At 49.1% G+C, this 19,823-nt stretch overlaps 1 protein-coding gene across 4 annotated transcripts in view; it reads right to left on the bottom strand.

The window, feature by feature from the left end:
* The window catches only part of TTLL11 (tubulin tyrosine ligase like 11), a 202,543-nt gene that overhangs the window by 1,806 nt on the left and 180,914 nt on the right, over window positions 1-19,823 (bottom strand). The gene's annotated exons all lie outside the window — the stretch shown is intronic.

The raw sequence follows: 19,823 nt of genomic DNA, 5'->3' as shown, positions 1-19,823 counted from the left end.
ACTTGACAGACATTACCACTAATTCCCACAACACCTTTTCGAGGTATTATTGTTATGCCCCACTTTACAGGCGAGGAAACTAACTCAGAAAGCCTGAGTAGCTTCTAGGAGGTCACACAGCCAGGAAATAGTGGCTTGGAAATTTAAACTTTGATTCCCAATTTGTTTAACTAAAACCGTGTAGCACGAAAGGCTCTGAGTCTTCCCGATGTCGAAGGAAAAGTGAACTGTGTGATCCAGATTCACGGGACCCCCTGGGATCCTTGGGAGGGTGGCGCTGAGGCCGGGCCGAACGCCACACGGCGTTTTACACAGACGAGGCGGGCTGAACGCTTCTCGTCCACACCTTCCCGGTGGCCTTGCTGCCCAGCTCAGACGCACCGCTCCCCAGCTTCCGTCACCACGGGCAGACGCCTGGCCTGGAATTTGTAAATATTGGCTTAGCTCAGGACCCTGGGATCTGAGAGCTCTTTGAGCCTTGGGAACTTGCGCTGAGCAGAGCTGTTTTGTCTCTTTCCAAGTCCTGCGGGGCTTTTTCGCTCAGCTTCTTGTGACTCCCCGATGCTCTCCAAGTCCCCTGCTCTGTTTGGCTCTAATAGGAGCACTTGATAACGAGGACAGCAACTCTGGGGTAAAGCCCCTTTCATGTAAATAGAGCCCTGGTGGGACAGCAAGGCAAGGACATGGGGCCTCTGCCTGAATCTGAATCCAGAGACAGAAGTTTCCTAATCTCTGGGGCCGGGCTCTCCTAGGGTGTGTGTGCGTGCCTGCGTGTGTGTGTCACTGTAGGTGGGAGGGGCAGACACACGCAGAGTGGAAGAGGCCAGGACCTAAAGCCAGAGAAACTCCATATGGTCCCAGTCCCCAACTTCTCAGCGTGTGACCCAAACAGCGCTACCCAAAGCATGGTCCGCAGCCTGGTGCCAAGCCCAGGAACTGCGCGCCCCTGGTCCCTACAAGATAAGGAGCTCGGGCCAGATTGTAAATCACTCATCAATCACATTGTTTAGTTCAGCCGGCAAACAGCGCTACCCAAAGTGTGGTCCGCAGCCTGGTGCCAAGTCCGGGAACTGCGTGTCCCTGGTCCCTGACAAGATAAGGAGCTCGGGCCAGAATGTAAATCACCCTCCTCATCAATCACACTGTTTAGTTCAGCTGGCAGTGTTTTGTAGCAAGTCTTTCCTAACAAAGGAAGCAGCACGAGTTTGTATTCTGGCTCAAGCCTCATGTCCGGGACTGTTAAGGCACAGCCCGTGGATTGCAGTTCTGAGTAGCTCCGGTTCGTACAACCCTTCCCAGCTTTAACGCGCATGCCAGTCACCACGATCTTGTCAAAATGCAGATTCTGAGGGGGCGCCCAAGACCCTGCATCCCTAAGCAGCTTCCGGTGATGCCCAGGCTGCTGGTCCTTGCAGCACACTGAGCAGCAAGGACAGAGCACCTTTTATTCAACAAATACTTGTTTCCGTTCCTTAACTGAAGCAGACAGTGATTAGAGCTATAATGCACAAAAGAAATACACTGAGGACCTTTTTTTGGAAAACAATGCATAGCTAAATGATCTGGAAGAAGCCATTCTAAAATTAGAAGTGGGATTTAATGTGTTATACTTGGTTTGCTTGTCTGCATTTTTCTAATTTTTCTACAGTAAACATGTATGCAATTTAAAAATATGCAATGGAAAATTCTAGAGGGTGAAAGGAGGCTATACAAGGGCTGCTGATTTAAATTATGAACCTTTTGCTACTACCGTGTGTCCGTAAAGTCATGGTGCACTTTTGACTGGTCACAGGAAAGCAACAAAAGACGATAGAAATGTGAAATCTGCACCAAATAAAAGGAAAACCCTCCCCAGTTTCTGTAGGATGATGTGGCAGCATGTGCGCATGTGCAGATGATGACGTAACACTGTGTATACAGCGGAGCAGCCCACGGCCATGCCAGTCGAGATGTGGATGGTACAGAGGAAAGTTCAGTGTGTTCTGTGGCTTGCTAAATTCGAATCCGTGAGCAAAGTGCAACGTGAATATCGGCGCATTTATAACGAAGTGCCACCACATAGGAATAACATTACTCGGTGGGATAAGCAGTTGAAGGAAACCGGCAGTTTGGTGGAGAAACCCCATTCTGGTAGGCCATCAGTCAGTGACAAGTCTGTAGAGGCTATACGGGATAGCTCCCTAAGGAGCCCTAAAAAATCTGTGTGCGTGAGCCCACATCGAACTGCACTGAATAGGTATGAAACTGGGAGAGTTTTCCTTTTATTTGGTGCAGATTTCACATTTCTATCATCTTTTGTTACTTTCCTGTGACCGGTCAAAAGTATACCACGACTTTATAAACACATTGTATTTAAATTTGAAGTTATGCACATATATTACTTTGAAAAAATACAATGTAAGCATATGTGTTTTACTTTTCTGTATATTAACTGATATATATATGTGGAAAACAGAAGAGGCGGTAAAGGGGAATGGGCGTTACTGCTACTTGCACAAGTCAGGTGTGCTATGCCAGGTGCTCTGACCCTCATTACAGCTCCCATTGTGCAGATGAGAAGACTGAGGCCCAGAGAGACTAACTAGCTTGCCCTCAGGTCACACGCTGGTAAGTAGCAGGGCTGGGATTCGAACCCAGGCTGCACGGAGTGCTGAGTTTTGTACCTCATTCCTGAAAAACCTTCCTAAGCAACCCTACTGAGAACACTCTGGGGGTAAGAACACAGTGGCGAAGGACAGACATGCTTTCTTGGAAATGTGTAGAATCTGCAGGAAGCAGTAAAGGCAATGAATAACACACATGGTATTCACTGCTGCCTTGTTTACAGCGGGGTGACAGCACAGTGTCTGACTTAGAGCATATTTTTATATCTTTCTTTCTACTTTTGTATATTTTCCAAGTAAGATTATGCATGATCACTATTGATAATAATTAGAAATATATATGTAATTTTTAAAATGCTCCCAGCCTGTCTCGCCAGTAGGATTCTCTGTCCCTGGAAGCAGGGTCATTACCCCAGTCTTCTCTATGTCCGCAGTGTCCAGCACAGCCTAGTGCATAGCCGGCACCAGTACAGATCCACGCGATCCACTTGAGTGGACTGGGACCCTTTAACAATCCTGGGACACGGGTGTTGTTTCCATTTGACCGCTGGGAGCAAGGGGCAAAGGGAAAGAGCCTGTGAAAACGCTTCTCTTAGATGATGTGCAGAGTCGGCCAAACCAAGATGACGCAGACCAGAGGCTCTCACGGTTCAGAGTCCCAGGGGCGGGGGCTGGGCAGGTGAAACACAGACCCATTCCTGAGGTCCTAGTTCTGAAGGTCTGAGAACTCGCACTTCCACCACATTGCCAGGTGACGAGTCCAGCGACCCCACTTTGAAATCCCGTCTCGTCCTCCTCCCACCCACTCCACGTCCAGTCAGTATATAGTCCACCCCAGGGGTCCCCAAACTTTTTACACAGGGGGCTAGTTCACTGTCCCTCAGACCATTGGAGGGCCAGAATATAAAAAAAAAACTATGAACAAATCCCTATGCACACTGCACATATCTTATTTTAAAGTAAAAAAACAAAACAGGAACAAATATAAATACAATATTTAAAATAAAGAACAAGTAAATTTAAATCAACAAACTGACCAGTATTTCAATGAGAACTATGGGCCTGCTTTTGGCTAATGAGATGGTCAATGTCCGGTTCCATATTTGTCCCTGCTAGCCGCAACAAGTGATATGACGCGCTTCCAGAGCTGTGACGCATGCGTACTGCGTCACCGGAAGTAGTACTGTACGTGAGCGACGCTGCGCTTTGCGGCACCACCACATACAGTACTCCAGGAGCACAGGATGCATCACTGACCCCCAATGAAAGAGGTGCCCCTTCCGGAAGTGCGGCGGGGGCCGGATAAATGGCCTCAGGGACCCGCATGCGGCCTGCGGGCTGTAGTTTGGGGACCCCTGGTCCACCCGGAAAGCCCAGCTGCAGGAAGGGGCTTCTTTGCTGGAGAACCGGCCCTCGAGCCGCAAGGTGCCTGACTTTGGGCTAAAAATGTCTCCAGTTGACGCTGATGGAGAGCACACTCAATCAGATATTTAAAGATACATGGAACTGGAAGCCATGAGACTGTCCCACCTTTGCACTGAGTCTGCTCTCGGCTTCCGAGACACCCCACTATCCCGGTCTCTCCCAGCGGTGCTCGCCCACTGGGCGGGGCCGCCCTGCTGTCCTCGCTGTGCCCCATGTCCGTACTGACCCAGAGCACCCCGAAAGGTCCTCACAGCCAGGCCCCAGAGCACCTGGGGACCAACGTCAGACTGAGTTTCATGTTGAGGAAGATGGGAGGCTAGAGGGGAGTTTAGAAGTGACTTGGCCAGTGTGGCCTCCGTGTTGGAAGCAGGGGCCGGGGACACGTGTGAACGGAAGCAAGGAAATCCACGTGGGGGCTCCCACGCGACTTTCAGCGGGAGCTGACGGTGGCTAGACCGGCATGGTCATGGTGCAGGTGTGGGGTGGACAGCCTGCGGTAGGACCGGTGGACCTGTGGCCTGCGTGTGGGTCGGACATAGTAGGAGAGCAAGTCCTTAGGCCGGGGGGCCTCTAACACCAGCTGAGGGGACTGACCTCCCTTCATGGCCCACGATTTTCAAACACTTTATGCATAAAGTGATCTGGGGACCTTGCCAGACATGCAGGTTCCGGTCCCCAGGACCTGGAACTCTGTCCATTGGTGCTGAGGCTCCAGAGCTGGCACTTGCAGTGTCCACGCTGGGGATTCTGTGCCATGGTGATCAGGGGCCTCTGGAACACACTGCACTCGGCCATCTGCTCGTGGGCCCTGGAAGAGGCAGCGGAGAGCGGAGGCAGGAGCTCAGGCTCTGAGAAGCCCGGGGCTGGCCCCGCTCTGCTCTGGGCAATCAAGAACCTTTGCGGACGCACAGAACACGCTCTCCTCTTTGAAAGCCACTGCCTGCCCTGCCCCTCTCTTCATCTGTTCGGGCGGCCATACCAAAATTCGACAGTGGAAATTTTCTTTCTCACAGGTCTGGGGGCTGGAAGTCTGCGGTCAGGGTGCCGGCAGAGGTTGGTTCTGGGGCGAGCTCTCTTTCTGGCTTGCTGCGTCCTCATTCGGCAGAGAGAGTGAGCCACTCTCTGGTGTCTCTTCTTTTTCTTTTTTGTGATAGAGACAGAGAGAGACAGATAAGGACAGACAGGCAGGAAGGGAGAGAGTTGAGAAGCATTAATTCTTTGTTGCAGTTTCTTTAGTCTTCTTAGTTGTTTACTGATTGCTTTCTCATATGTGCCTCGACCAAGGGGCTACAGTAGAGCAAGTGACCCCTTGCTCACGCCAGTGACCTTGACTTCAAGCCAGTGACCTTGGGCTCAAGACAGCAACTGTGGGGTCATGTCTATGATCCCACGCTCAAGCCAGTGACCCTGAGCTCAAGCTGGTGAGCCCGTGCTCAAGCCAGCAACCACAGGGTTTAATTTTTTTTTTTTTTACAGGGACAGAGAGAGAGTCATATAGAGGGATAGATAGGGACAGACAGACAGGAACAGAGAGAGATGAGAAGCATCAATCATCAGTTTTTCGTTGCGACACCGTAGTTGTTCATTGATTGCTTTCTCATATGTGCCATGACCTCGGGCCTTCAGCAGACTGAGTAACCCCCTGCTCGAACCAGTGACCTTGCATCCATGCTAGTGAGCTTTTTGCTCAAGCCAGATGAGCCCTTGCTTAAGCTGGCAACCCCGGGGTCTCGAACCTGGGTCCTTCCGCATCCCAGTCTGATGCTCTATCCACTGCGCCACCGCCTGGTCAGGCTCCAGTGCCTCTTCTTATACGGACTCCAGTCCCATCAGATCAGGGCCTCACCCTTATAACCCCATTTAACCTCAATTACTTCCTCAGAAGCCTTGTCTTCCAATATAGGCACAGCGGGGTCAAGGTTTCAACAGTGGGTTTGACAGGGACACAATTCAGTCCCTAGCACCCCAGCATGCTTGGTTCTGCTGAGGTGCACCCAGCACTTGAGGATACTCTCCTACCACTACCTAAGTCTCTGAGATCACCTGAGCCGTGCAGGAGAAATATAAGAAATCCTACCCCTCTCCCCTGTTTCCTACCTGCCCCCCGGAAAACCCCTCACAACTCTGAGCAGAGTTCGAAGCATCTCTCCAGTAACATGGCTTTAGTGGCCTGTAAACTGTGAAAGTAAGGACGGGAAAGGAAACAATAACAGTTACTAAATATCAAGCCCTCATTAAGTGCAAGGCCCTCCCCTAAGTGGGCATTTAACTTAACTCCACAGAAAATGTATGAAGCAGGTGTTACCAGCAAACCGTTTCACACTTGAGAGTAGTCGCCAAAGTCACATAGCGGATAGGTGGCAGAGTCCCAGGACCATTCTTGCAACTTCTTTACTCCCCTGAGGCTGCCCAGTGGGAGTGTGAACTCTAGAGCTTGAGAAGGAAGACACCACCCTGCCTTGTGGGGCATGAGGGACGAGCCTCATTCCTCTCTCCGGTTTGTCAGCAACAAGGTGCAGTCAGAACCTCCGGGCTCTGCACACAGGCTGTCCTCACCTGCCTCCTGAGAAGCTGTTGAGTATTTTTTGATACTTCATCTGGGCTGATGGATGTCACCGGAGAAAGCAGCCTTTGAAACGTTCCAGTTGTAGCCGTACGCACGTCTCTCACCTGAGACGACCACTTGGATACGGGGACGCAGCCCCTGACAGGTGATGACCTCATTCTGTCCATCAACCGGGCACGGGTGGGCCCACAAGCTCCCTCTGGCTCCGCGTCCCCTCCTCTCCACTCCCCAGGAGCTGTCCGTGCACACAGGACTTCACCAAAGCCCTGGCGGCTGCTCTCCGAAAATCCCACCATCTATTCGGGGCTTAAGGATGAAAACAAGAATAATACCTATGTGTGCACAGCACTTGCCAAATTATAAAGAATATCCGTTTCCTCATTCGGTTCTCAGCAGTGTTCGGAAGAGGATGTTACTACAAGCATTCATTCCCCGTTCGCAGTGAGGAACACACACCCAGAGAGGCCCAGTGGCTTGTCAGAGCCCCTGCAAGTGGATGACGCAGCGTTGAAATCATGCCTACCTGACTCCCAGACCCACATTCTTTTTCCTACAGCACGCAGCATCTGACGTTTATATGTTATTGTACAGTTTACAGAGCACATTTGCATATGTGATCAAATTAAATCATTGTCGACAGCGAGGGATATTACCCCAGAATGAATATGAGATATGTCTTCTCTCGAATACGCCTGGGCTTCTCGCTGGCACTTCTATGTCAGGGTCCTGGTGTGCTGGGCTAAGAGCTCTTTTCAGGCCCTCCTCTCTCCCCAACCCTTAGATCTCTCTCTTACTACTCACCCAGAATGGATGTTTCTGTCTCGCTGTGCAATCCTAAATGTGTCAGTGTACCAGCCTTCTGTTTGGAATCATCGGTAGGAAATAAAGCTGGACAATCTTGACTTGAATTAGCTCAGTGATTCCTACCCGTGCGGTGGAATGTTCCCCATAAGAGCTATCTGGGAAGGCTGAGTCAACTCCACGGTGGTTAATCACCGGAATCTCAGTCCGGCTCCCCATCCTAGGATGACCCGCAGCCTGGCTCCCAGCACTACGGTCTCTCCAGGCCTGCAGCTGGTGTCCGCATTATGGGGCATCAAACCTGGGCATTTCCCATGGGATGGCCTTCAGGTCTGTGGAACTGTGACTGGCAGTCGGAAGGTCTTGTCTGGGTCCTATTCTCTGCTTCTTACTGGCTGTCTCATCTTTAGCAAGTCGTTTCACCGCTCGGGGTCTCTGTTTCTTCATTTGTGAAGTGGAGACAGCACTATCCGCCCCCAGGGGCTCTTACAGACATTGCCCATACAAGCCCAATACATGCTTCAGATTAGGGGCAGCGATGCCCACCTCAGCCCTCACCTGGGTTCTGTTCTCTCACTTCACTGTGACTGCTGTGCCATCACAACATTGGCTTTATTTCTTCTCCTACAGCAGGTAGTGGATTGCTGGTCTCCGTACTAGACAGTGAGAGCCCCACCCCCAGCCCTCACAAAGCGGGCTCTCAGCAAGGCTTGTGGGACACATGAGCCCACTGACCGGGTCACCAGCAGGGAGCCCCCTGCAGGGAGGCCAGAGGTCTCAGCCCCATGCACTGCGCAGCTTTGAGCCCGCCATCACCTGTCTCCTGGCCGCACTGCTCCCTTCTGCAGAAGGAGCGGGGGGGGGGGGGGGGGGGGGGGCTGGGCGATTCCTCGGGATTTCAGAAGCATCGGAGTGATGGCAGCTTCAATGTTTTAAAAACGGTAACAACGAAAATCACACCCCACATTATAGAGGACATCCTGCCCTCCAGGACTCATAGGGTGCCTTTTCCCTGCGCACACTCATTTAATCCCATGGCAACGCTGAGAGGCCCAGCCACTCGCCCCAAGTCACACTTCCCTGGCCCAAGGCGGCTCGGCACCGTTGGAGAGTGGTGGTGTTGGGATACCCACCGCTTCTCCACATGGCTTCTCCCCAAACTGGGCAGAAACCTCTCAAGGGCCATCTTCCCAGAGAAGAAAGGCAGAGCTCGGGCACAGGGGCCGCGTGCACGCTGGTCATTGTGTCTAAGCATTACAGCAACAAGTCACCATCACCTTTGTCCCTGGCTGGACAGCAAGATTAATAAGATTCAGGAAGGAACCATAAATAGACTTTGCAGAAAAATCATTACCCTCAGAGCCTGCAGCGCCCAAATAGCAAACATGATCAAAGGCGAAGGCAGCTACCCCATCACGTTGTTAACCACAGGTCATGCAGCAGGCCATCCAGAGTGCCCCAGAGGTGTCACTCCAGGCCCATCCAGCGCCACCCGGTTCCACCATGGCACGGACACAGGTTCCTGAGTCATGGTCTGGGAAGGCAGGCTAAGCACTGGTCACTACTGCCTGCAACTCCTTCGTGCTGTTCCAGACGGTTCTCACGAGAATAATGGCTCCAAAGGGACCTTCTGAGACTCAACACTCACTCCTCAGCAAGTGACCAAAACCTCTGGCTTGAAAAGTATTTCGAAGATAACACAATCCAGATCCTTACAGGAAATAACACTCAAAATAATAAGAATTGATAAGAGTTGTCTGAATAAGGCATGTGCTTAGTATGTGTCGGGCATGTTATAAGCACCTCTCAGGTAAGCGTCAAAATAAAATCTGGGTGATAGGTGCACTTGTGACCCCCACCCACCCATTTCACCCGTTAGCGCTCACCTGTGTTTAATGACATAGTGGAACTTTGCTTTTATCTTAAGTTTTCTATTTGTTGGTTGAGCTCAGAAGGCTTCCAGCACGCAGGAAGGCACTGTATTTCCCTATGTATAAGATGTACCCTTTTTCGAAAAATTTGGGGTCTAAGAACTGGGTGCGTCTTATACAGAGGTTGTAAATTTTTTTACTTGCATTTCCTTTTTTGCGCTTGTTTCTGCGCTTACAGCTGTAGATTTTTTTACTTACATTTCCTGCTTTTTCGCACTTGTTCTCTTTACGCTCACTGTTTTGCACTTGTTACCGGTATATTATGGTAGGTTACATTTTGCCATGTTCTGCCCAGAAATGGCTCAGAAAAGATTTTCATACAGTGCTGAATTCAAGTTAAAAGTGATCCAGTTCCCTGGCTGGTTGGCTCAGTGGTAGAGCGTCGGCCTGGCGTGCGGAGGTCCCGGGTTCGATTCCCAGCCAGGGCATACAGGAGAGGCGCCCATCTGCTTCTCCACCCCTCCCCTCTCCTTCCTCTCTGTCTGTCTCTTCCCCTCCCACAGCCAAGGCTCCATTGGAGCAAAGTTGGCCCCGGCGCTGAGGATGGCTCTATGGCCTCTGCCTCAGGCGCTAGAATTCCTCTGGTTGCAACAGAGCAACACCCCAGATGGGCAAAGCATCGCCCCCTGGTAGACATGCCGGGTGGATCCCGGTCGGGCGCATGCGGGAGTCTGTGAGACTGCCTCCCTGTTTCCAACTTCAGAAAAATACAAAAAAAAAAAAAAAAAAAAAAAAAAAGTGATCCAGTTTGCAAAAGCAAATGGAAACTGTGCTGCTGAACATAAGTGTGGTCCTCTTCAAACTGAGAAATCAATCCGAGACGTGATGAGGAGTTGTATGAGCTTTATGATGAATAAAACTTGAGTTCAATAACATCATGTAATACATTTTTTTTTTCAAATTTCGGGCCCCAACATTAAGGTGCGTCTTATACCTGAGAGCGTCTTACACATGGGGAAATACGGCACATACATTCACCCAGAGTCCCACAGATGGCAGGTGTGGCGGGATTCGAACCTAGGCTTTGTGAGTCTGCCCTCCCAGCCTCGGGTTTACTCACACAAGCAGGGAAGAAGCCATAAATCGGGAGTTAACAAAACTGTTTCTCGTACTATTTGTCTAACCTCCTGTTGCTTCCCGGTGAGACCAAGCAGCAGTTGCCCTCCCTGACACTGCAGACAATGGTTCCCTCGCCCACACCGGGCCATCTCCAGCGTGGGGTGCTCATCACCTCCCCAGGGGCCCCTTCTCACAGAGTGCTCTCTGCCACCGAGCTGACATGTGCAAAGCCTCCCCACTGGTCCGGCTTTCCCGTAGAGCAAGACTCATTTTTCTTCCCCACAATGGCCTTGCCTGGAGGATTTGTAAGGCAGTAGCCAGGATGATCCAATCCCACAAACACTCACTGACCACCTGTCACGTGGATACAGAAATGTGCCGGCCCGTGCGTGCAAGGGGAGGGGGCCACAGGGAGGGAGAGAGGGCTCTGGGACCTGGGAGTAGAGTGTTGACACAGAGGAAGAAGCCCAGCATTGCGGGGAGAGGCAGACAAGCTTACAGAGCTCCTAAGGACGGAGAGGTAGGTGGTCTGGGGTCAGTGCCTGGAGCCCCCAGCTCATAAATTTCTTTCCTTCTCTGGAATCCTGCCCACCAGACATCAAATAAATACACCCGGGGGGTCCTGCGTTGTTTAGGAGGCTGCCTGGACATGGCATCTCACGAGTCACTCTGTCGCTGCTCCCTGATCAGCCAGATTTCCCATAAAGATGCTGGTTGGCCCTGGCCAGGTGGCTCAGTGGATAAAGCATTGTCCCAGAGCACCAAGGTCATGGGTTTGACCCCTTGTCAGGGCATGTATGAGCAACAATCAGTGAGTGCTCACTAACTAGAACTAAGTGGAATGAGTTGCTCTCTTTTTTTCTTTCTCTCTCCCCCTCTTCCTCCAGCACTCTCAAATTAGTAAAGAAATAAAAGAAGAAGAAAATGCTGACACATGTGCTGTCTCCACAGCCACGGCCCTGCTCATCGGGGTGGACGGCTGCTGCCTCTCCACGCGCTGGGCTCAGCCCCTCCCCTGCCTCTTAGCTCTCTCTCTGTAGCATTTGTCAACGTGGAAACCTCTCTTCTTGAAACACTCTCTTCCTGTCCCTCTGATACCCGCCTTCCTGCTTGTCTTTGTTTCGTTCTGTAAACTCCCGGCTCAGGCTCCCCTGTCCTCGGCTGGCTTCTCTCTGCTTTGCCCAGCCCGGGTCCGGCAAGGCTCTGGGCCTAGGCCCAGCTTCTCTCTCTTCCTCTCATTCATTCCCCAGGCCTTAGATATATCCCTGCCTCCAAGCCCTACCTCCAGGCCAGACTGCTTTCCCCCCTCTACCCACCCCCTCACTCTGGGATATCTCATTAGCATCTCAAAGAGCCCCTTAGAAATGGATCTCCTGGTCTTCCCTTCCTGATCCTGCAGGTTTTGAATCACAGATGCCTAAATTCAAATCCTGATCTGCGAGGGGAGCTTGGCTCACGTGGGGAGCCTCAGCCCTTACCTACCCCGCCCGGCTCTTGCTAGGAGGAGGAAGGTGAGGGGGGCTTCGACGAGAGAACAGAGATGGAAGGGTTCCCACCCAGCGTCGTCTGGCACAGGGACGCCCTGTGAATGTGACCTCCCTTTATGGCCTTTGCATCATCAGAGGGCTCAGCCTGCAGACAAACAGTTGGCTGCTGGGGGCGGATGTCCAGAATCTCTAGCTATTGTAGCTGTTCTCTGTTTCCCAACTAGTCAACCTGGGGGCCGGTAGGCCACCCTAACTCACCCACCAAGGCACCGGCTTCCCTGCTCCCGTGCTTGCCCGCCAGTGAACGGGCTGGGCCTTCTGGAATGTACAAAGACCAGAGTCAGAGCCGTGGGGTGGGGGTGGCCGCCCTCCAAGAGGACTGAGCCCGTCCTTCAGGAGAGACTCCTCTGAAGAGCTGCAGAACCGGCCTGTCACTTAGAGAGGTGACGGGGGGGGGGGGGGGGGGGGGGCAGATCAGTGTCAGAAAGTAAAATAGAGAAGTGAGTTTCAACTTGACTCACATTAAGAATGTCACTTTAGAGTACAAATGAGAGCGAAGAGAAATGCTCTTTTATGCGGGAGTTTATTTTTGTCACTTTGTCAGTGAGAAATTGCAGCCCTGGGGGCATTGGAGCTGCACAGAATTACCCAAAACATTAACATGCAAATTGCCTTCTTTAGAGAAGGTAATTTTATTAGTGCAGGAAAACGTTTCTTTCACTGTGCTCAAGTTCAGGAGCAGGGCTGTCTGGGGGCCGGCTGGGGCCACTGCAAATGGGGAATTCAGGGGGTCCTGAACTTGGTTGGATTCTATTACCTCTTCTACTTGGGACCACGCATGGAACACACAACAGCGTCACAGCTGGTTACCATGGGTGCGCCAAGTGTAGAGAGCAAGTGACTTGTTCAAGATCATACAGCATTAGTGGTAGAAGAAGAAACAGAGCTGAGGTCATGTGACCTGTGTCTTGGTTAACCAAGTAAGCAACAGGGAACCATTAGTGGTCCATGAAATAGCCACTCTGAGAATAAGCAGCCCAGTGAGAACCCATGCATCCATCTATTCACTCACTCACTCACTCATTCACACATTCATTCAATAAAGCTTTCATGTTGCTAGGCAGGCCCCAGACATGAATCAGGCATGAGCTTCGAGAAGCTCGCATCCACTGGGGGCAGGCGCGGAAGGGATACAGGTTTATGCAAACGTTCGTGGTCCAGCAAGGTAAGACCTATTGCGGGGGTGTGCCAAGAACCGACAGCACAGAGGAGGGCATGCGCGACTGGCAGGAAGGCAGGCAGAGGGGCCTGGAAGCTTCACAAAGGTCTCACATGTGGGTAAGGCATTGCAGGCAGGCGAGCCAAGAGGGAAAGGCATTGCAGGCAGGCGAGCATCTGCAGGACCAGAGGCACAGAGAAAAGCAGGCTGGCCCCATGGCTCCTGCCCGGGGTGTGTGGGAGGAGAGTGGGGGTGGGGCTGGGGGCTGGGGTTGCAAAGGATGGAGAGGAGGCTGGCCAGGCCAATGTCAAAGGCTGCAGAGCTCAGATTTTATTCTGCAGGTGACAAGCGGACCTTGCAGGGCCTGTTCAGAAAAGAATCACATTTTCTCAAGACTTCAGGAAGGAGGGGTTGTCCCAGGCCCTGGAGCGCTACAGTGACAGAAGGTTGCATGAGGCTGCGCTTACATAAGGCTTGCTCCTCCATCACAGATGCGATCAGTGAGGTGTGGGCAGAGACACCCACCTGCTCCCGAGAAGAAAGCCCCTCAGTCATGTCAGGTCTCCTGGAACAGTGCAGGTGTGCTCCCTCTCCCGACAGGCCGCCTTCCTGTGCCCGGAGCTGGCTGGCAGCTGCCTCGTGTGGCCGTGGTGGGGCCCAGGGAGCTGCCGCCAGGGCTCTGGGAGCTGGCTGCTAGGCAAGCAGAGGGAAAACATGGCTGCTTTGGGTCTGCATGCAGCGACTGTGGAAACCCTGAGGGGCGTCCCGTCTCAGGGTTTCTCAGCCTCAGCCCTTTGGGATTTGCAGCCAGATAATTCTCTGTTGTGGGGTCTATCCTGTGCAGTACGAGATGTTTGCAGCATCCCTGGCCTCTACTCCCTGGATCTCAATAGCAACCTCCTTCCTGAGTGTGACAACTAAAAATCTCCAGACAAGGCCAAATGTCCCTGGGGTGGGGGTGGGGCAAAACTGTCCCCAGTTAAGAAGCACTGGTTTATCTATACATCAGGGAATACAAAGAGGTCAAGGAGCCTGATCACTGGAAGTTTCCCAAGTCTCCCAGTGGGATGCAGGCTACCCCAAGGGCATGACATCGCCTCCTCTCCCCTCCATGGGGCAAAGGATGGACAGAGTGCAGGTTTCATCACAGACTTGTACCTTGCCTATCTCAGAAAGAAATGTGTGATTTACTTCCTAGAAAGATCCAGGATGGGGAGGTAGGAAGTCAGTGGGCAGCAGGTAGTTCTCCCATTAACTCACCGGGGTCTCAGGGTCCCTCATCTGCAAAGCATGGGCATTGGAAGAGATGAACAGATTATCTCATGGCCCTTCTGGTTTTAAGCACTATGATTCTATGGCACTACGATGAACACTCCTTGGAGAAGGCTGCCGGTGAATACTGGAGTGGGCCCCATGTGAGAGATGGTGAACTATGGGTTAGGTAAGGCTCTGTCTTGGCTAAATCGACTGTTTTCTTGACTAGAGACAGAGTGCTGATCAGAAGGCTCATCATGAAGGTCTCCCTTTGCTCTCAGCTGAAATAACTAAGCCTAGGTTTCATCAGGGATTTCATGGGACATCTCTGAACGGGCCTGCATAGTGAACACTCTGGAACGCTGGGGATTGGTGCAGTTTCTCACGGGCCCTCTGAATTTAAAGACGAAGAACTTTGGTTCAGAAGCACTTCTGAAGGTCGCAGCCGAGGGACTGAAGCCCACGAAGAATTGGTTTGACTGTACGGTCACAGAGCGCTTTCTGTCCCCGGCACTTCACCAGCCCGCCAGCCGGGCTCGGCGCGACTGTGGACCACAACGGAGCGGGCTGCAAAACAAATGCTCTACTTAAGAAGGAGTTTTCTGGGAAGCCCAGAGACAACAGGGAGAGAAAATAAACCAAGGGAACGAAAGCCTCTGGCACCTGTGGCTGCAGTGAACATCAAGTTCAGCCCAGTTTCAAGCCAGGTTGACAGAAAGCCTCCCGTCAAAGGCCTGACGACCTTAGTTTGTAGTTAGTATGAGATATATCAAGTCCAGCTTTCAACAAAAACTTATAAGGCCCGCTAAAAGGCAGGAATAGACACGGTGTGAGTAGACAAAGTAAGCATCAGAACTGGACACCTATGACAGGGAGGTAGGAATAGTAGCTGATGAGGAATTCGAAAGAAAGATAACATGTTCAGGGCTCTCATGGAGAAAGAAGGCAATATTCAGGAACAGGTGGGTAATGTAAGGAAAGAGATGGACATGCTAAGAAAGAATCAAAAGTGAATGCTAGAAATAAAAACACCGTAACAGAAATGAAGAATGCCCACAGTGGACTTACCAGTAAACTAGACACAGGCAGAGAAAGAATCAATTAGCCCAAAGAAATAGCAATAGAAACATCACAAACTGAATTGCAGAGAAAAAAGGATGCAGAAATGGAGAATGGCCAGGAACAGCGGGACAGTTTCAAACGGAGTACCATGCACACCATGGGAAGACCAGGAGAAGAGCTCTGGCAAGTAACAGTGGGTTTGAAGTTTCCAAAAGTGATGACTGACCCCAGAGAAGGAACAAATAAGGGCAAAATAAAATCTTTTCATTTCTCTTCATCGTAAATGATCCAATAGATTACTATTCAGAGTAATAACAGGAACAATGTATGAGGTGGTAATATCTTAAGAATAATTGACATAAATAATAGCCATGTTATTAGGGACAGAAGGGGACAAATGAGAATATTCTGTCATAAGGCACCTGTGCTGTCTGGGAAATGGTACAGGGTTGTTTAAAAATGGACTTATTAGCTGGGCAAGTACATTGAAAACTCTAGGATAATGGAATTTAAAAAAAAGAAATATAACTGGTATGTTAAAAGAAGAAAAAGAAAACCGGAATCATATAAAATGCTCAGTTAAAACCAGAGATGGCAGAAAAGAGAGGAAGATTAAGAAAAACACACACACAACACAATGAACAAGTCCAGCAAATAGAAAGCAGTTGTAAACATGGTAGATAGTAGCCCAATGACATTAATAATTACCCTCAATGTAAATGGTTTAAATAGATCAACTGAAAGTCAGAAATGGTTTTTTAATTGGAGTGGATAAAACAAAACCCAACTATATGTTGTTTATAAGAAACCTACTTTATTTATTTATTTATTTATTTATTTATTTATTTATTTATTTATTTTACAGAGACAGAGAGAGAGAGTCAGAGAGAGGGATAGACAGACAGGAACAGAGAGAGATAAGAAGCATCAATTATCAGTTTTTCGTTGTGACCCCTTAGTTGTTCATTGATTGCCTTCTCAAATGTGCCTTGACCACAGGCCTTCAGCAGACTGAGTAACCCCTTGCTCAAGCCAGCGACCTTGGGTCCAAGCTGGTGAGCTTTGCTCAAACCAGATGAGCTTGTGCTCAAGTTGGCGACCTCGGGGTCTCGAACCTGGGTCCTCTGCATCCCAGTCTGACACTCTTCCACTGCGCCGCTGCCTGGTCAGGCTACTTTTATTGTTAAAGGGAGAGAGAGAGACAGAAACATGGATCTGTTCCTGCATGTGCCCTGACTGAGGAAAGAACTGGCAACCTTTGTGTATTAGGATGATGCTCTAACCAATTGAGCTTCTGCCAGGGCCAAAAAACCTACTTTAAACTTTTTAAAAAATTTATTCATTTTAGAGAGGAGAGAGAGAGATAGAGACAGAGAGAGAGAGAGAGAGAGAGATAAAGGGGGGAGGAGCAGAAAGCATCAATTCCCATATGTGCCTTGACTAGACAAGTGCAGGGTTTTGAACCAGCGACCTCAGCGTTCCCGGTCCACGCTTTATCCACTGCGCCACCACAGGTCAGGCTACTTTAAATGTAGGCATAGATTAAAAAGTAAAGAGATGGAGGAAACTAGATCATGCTAACATCAGCCAAAAAGAAAGTTGGAGTCCCTCTATTAATTTCAGACAAAGCAGACAGCAGAACAAGGGAAATTATCAGGGAAAAAGTGGGCATCGCACAATAATAAAGGGTCAATTTTCTAAGAAGATGTATAACATACATATAGCTAAAAATAGAGTGTCCAAGTACACAAGGTAAAACCGATAGAACTGCAGGGGGAAACAGGCACATCCACTACCGTAGTTGGAGACTTCAATACCCCTCCTCTTTCAGTAATTGACGGATCCAGCAAGCAGAAAATTGGTAAGGAGATAGTTGAACTGAACGGCACCATCCATCAACTGGATCTAATTGACATGTATAAATATGTCACCCAGCCAGAGCAGAGTACACAGTCTTTTCGGTCCGCATGCAACATTCACGAGACAGAGACATTCTGGACCATAAAACACACCTTAATAACTTTAAAAGAATAGAAATCATACAAAGTATGTTCTGTGACCACAATGGAATTAAACCAGAGCTCAGTAACAGAGAGCATGGAAGTCCCGACGTGTTTAGAGATGAAAGAGCACATGTCTGAACAACATATGGGTCAAAATATAAGTCGCAAGAGAAATTTAAAAATATTTAAGCTAAATAAATATGAAAATAGAACTTATGCAGTGAAAGCAGTGCTTAGAGGGAAATTTACAGCATTGAATTTGCCTCTATTAGACGAGATAAAAGCTCTAAAATCAATCATCTGAGCTTCCACCTTAGGAAACCGGAAAAAGAAGAGCAAATTAAATCCAAAGTAGGCAGAAGAAAAGAAATACTAAAAGTTAGAATAAAAATCAATGACATTAAAAACAGGAACTCAATAGAGAAAGTTAATTAAACCAAAAGGTGGGTCTATGAAAAGATGGATAAAAAGGATAAACCTTTAGCCAGGCTAACCAAGAAATAGAGAAGATTATTAGCTCACTAATTAGTATTTAAAAATTACTACTATCAGAAATGAGAGATTGTCACTACTGATCCCATGGACATTAAGTGGATAATAAAGGTATATTATGAATAACTCTATGCCCACAAATTTGGTAATTTAGATGAAATGGACAAATTTTTTGAAAGATGCAATTTACTAAACCTCACACAAGGATAAACAGATAATCTGAACAGGCTTATGTATCTATCAAAGAAACTAAATCAACAATTAATAACCTTCCAAAAAAGACTGGACTTTGACGGTTTCACTGATAAATTTTACCAAATATTTAAGAAAGAAATGATACAAATCTCTACAATCTCTTCCAGAGTACCAAAGTAGAGAGAGACAGGTTTTATTTATTATTTATTAATTTATTTATTGACAGAGAGAGACTCAGAGGGACAGATAGGGACAGACAAACAGGAAGGGAGAGGGATGAGAAGCATCAACTCTTCATTGTGGCATCTTAGTTGTTCATCGATTGCTTTCTCATATGCGCCTTGACTGGGGGGGCTAAAGCAGAGTGAGTGACCCCTTGCTAAAGCCAGTAACCTTGGACTCAAGCCAGTGACCTTGGGCTTCAAGTCAGTGACCTTTGGGCTCAAGCCAGCGACCCCTCGCTCAAGCTGGTGAACCCGCGCTCAAGCCAGATGAGCCCACACTCAAGCCGGGGACCTTGGGGTTTTGAACCTGGGTCCTCTGCGTCCCATTCCGATGCTCTATCCACTGCACCACCTGCTGTTCAGGCATGGGAGACACGTTCTAATTCATCTCAGGAGGCCAGCATCACCCTAATACCAAAGCCAGATAATGGCATTTCCGGAAAGGAAAACTACAGACCAATATCTCTTGTAAGCATAGATGCAAAAACCCTCAGTAAAATGTTAGCAAATTTAATGCAACAATATATAAAAAGAATTCTACACCATGACCAGTGGGGTTTATTCCAGCTATGCAAGGCTGCTTCAACATTCAAAAGTCAAATAATGTAATCTTTCACAACAGGCTACAGAAGAAAAACTATATGACCACATCGATAGAGGCAAGAAAAGCATTTGACAAAATCCAACATCCATTCATGATAGAAAAAAACAACCACCACCGAATAAACAACAACAAAAACCTCTTGGCAAACGGTGAATAGAGGGGAAGTCCTCCACTTGATAAAGAATATCTACAATACACTACACCCTGTTAGGCCAAATAAAAACCTGGCAATACTAAGTGTTGACATGATGTGGAGCAACAGGAACTCTCACTGACTCCTGGTGGGTATGCAAAATAGTAAGGCTGCTTTGAAGTCTGGCAATTTTTGTGTGTGTGTGACAGAGACAAGAGAGAGACAGAGAGAGAGGGACAGATAGGGACAGACAGATAGGAAGGGAGAGAGATGAGAAGCATCAATTCTTTGTTGCAGCACCTTAGTTGTTCATTGATTGCTTTCTCATATGTGCCTTGACTAGGGGGCTACAGCAGACCGAATGACCCATTGGTCAAGCCCTCGACCTTGGGCTCAAGCTGGTGAGCCTTGCTCAAAACAGATGAGCTAGCGCTTAAGCTGGCAACCTCGGGGTTTTGAACCTGGGTCCTCTGTGTCTCAGTCCAATGCTCTATCCTTTGCACCACCGCCTGGTCAGGCTGAAGTCAGGGAATTTCTTAAAAAGCTAAACATAGTTTTAACATACAATTCAGCAATTATGTTTCTAGATATTTGCCCACTTGTGTTGAAAAGTTATGTTCACAAGAACCCTGCAAACTAGTGTTTACAGCACTTGACTCATAATCACCAAAAATTAGAAACAACCAACATGTCCCTCAACAGGGAAATGGCTAAACAAACTGTGGCACATCCATTCAATGTCCACTGGTCGGAGATACCAAACAC

This window comes from Saccopteryx bilineata, chromosome 2 (genome assembly GCF_036850765.1).
Source record: "Saccopteryx bilineata isolate mSacBil1 chromosome 2, mSacBil1_pri_phased_curated, whole genome shotgun sequence".
Classification (NCBI taxonomy): domain Eukaryota; kingdom Metazoa; phylum Chordata; class Mammalia; order Chiroptera; family Emballonuridae; genus Saccopteryx; species Saccopteryx bilineata.
Note: the sequence above shows the minus strand (reverse complement) of the source record. Positions and strands in the feature narration are given on the sequence as shown.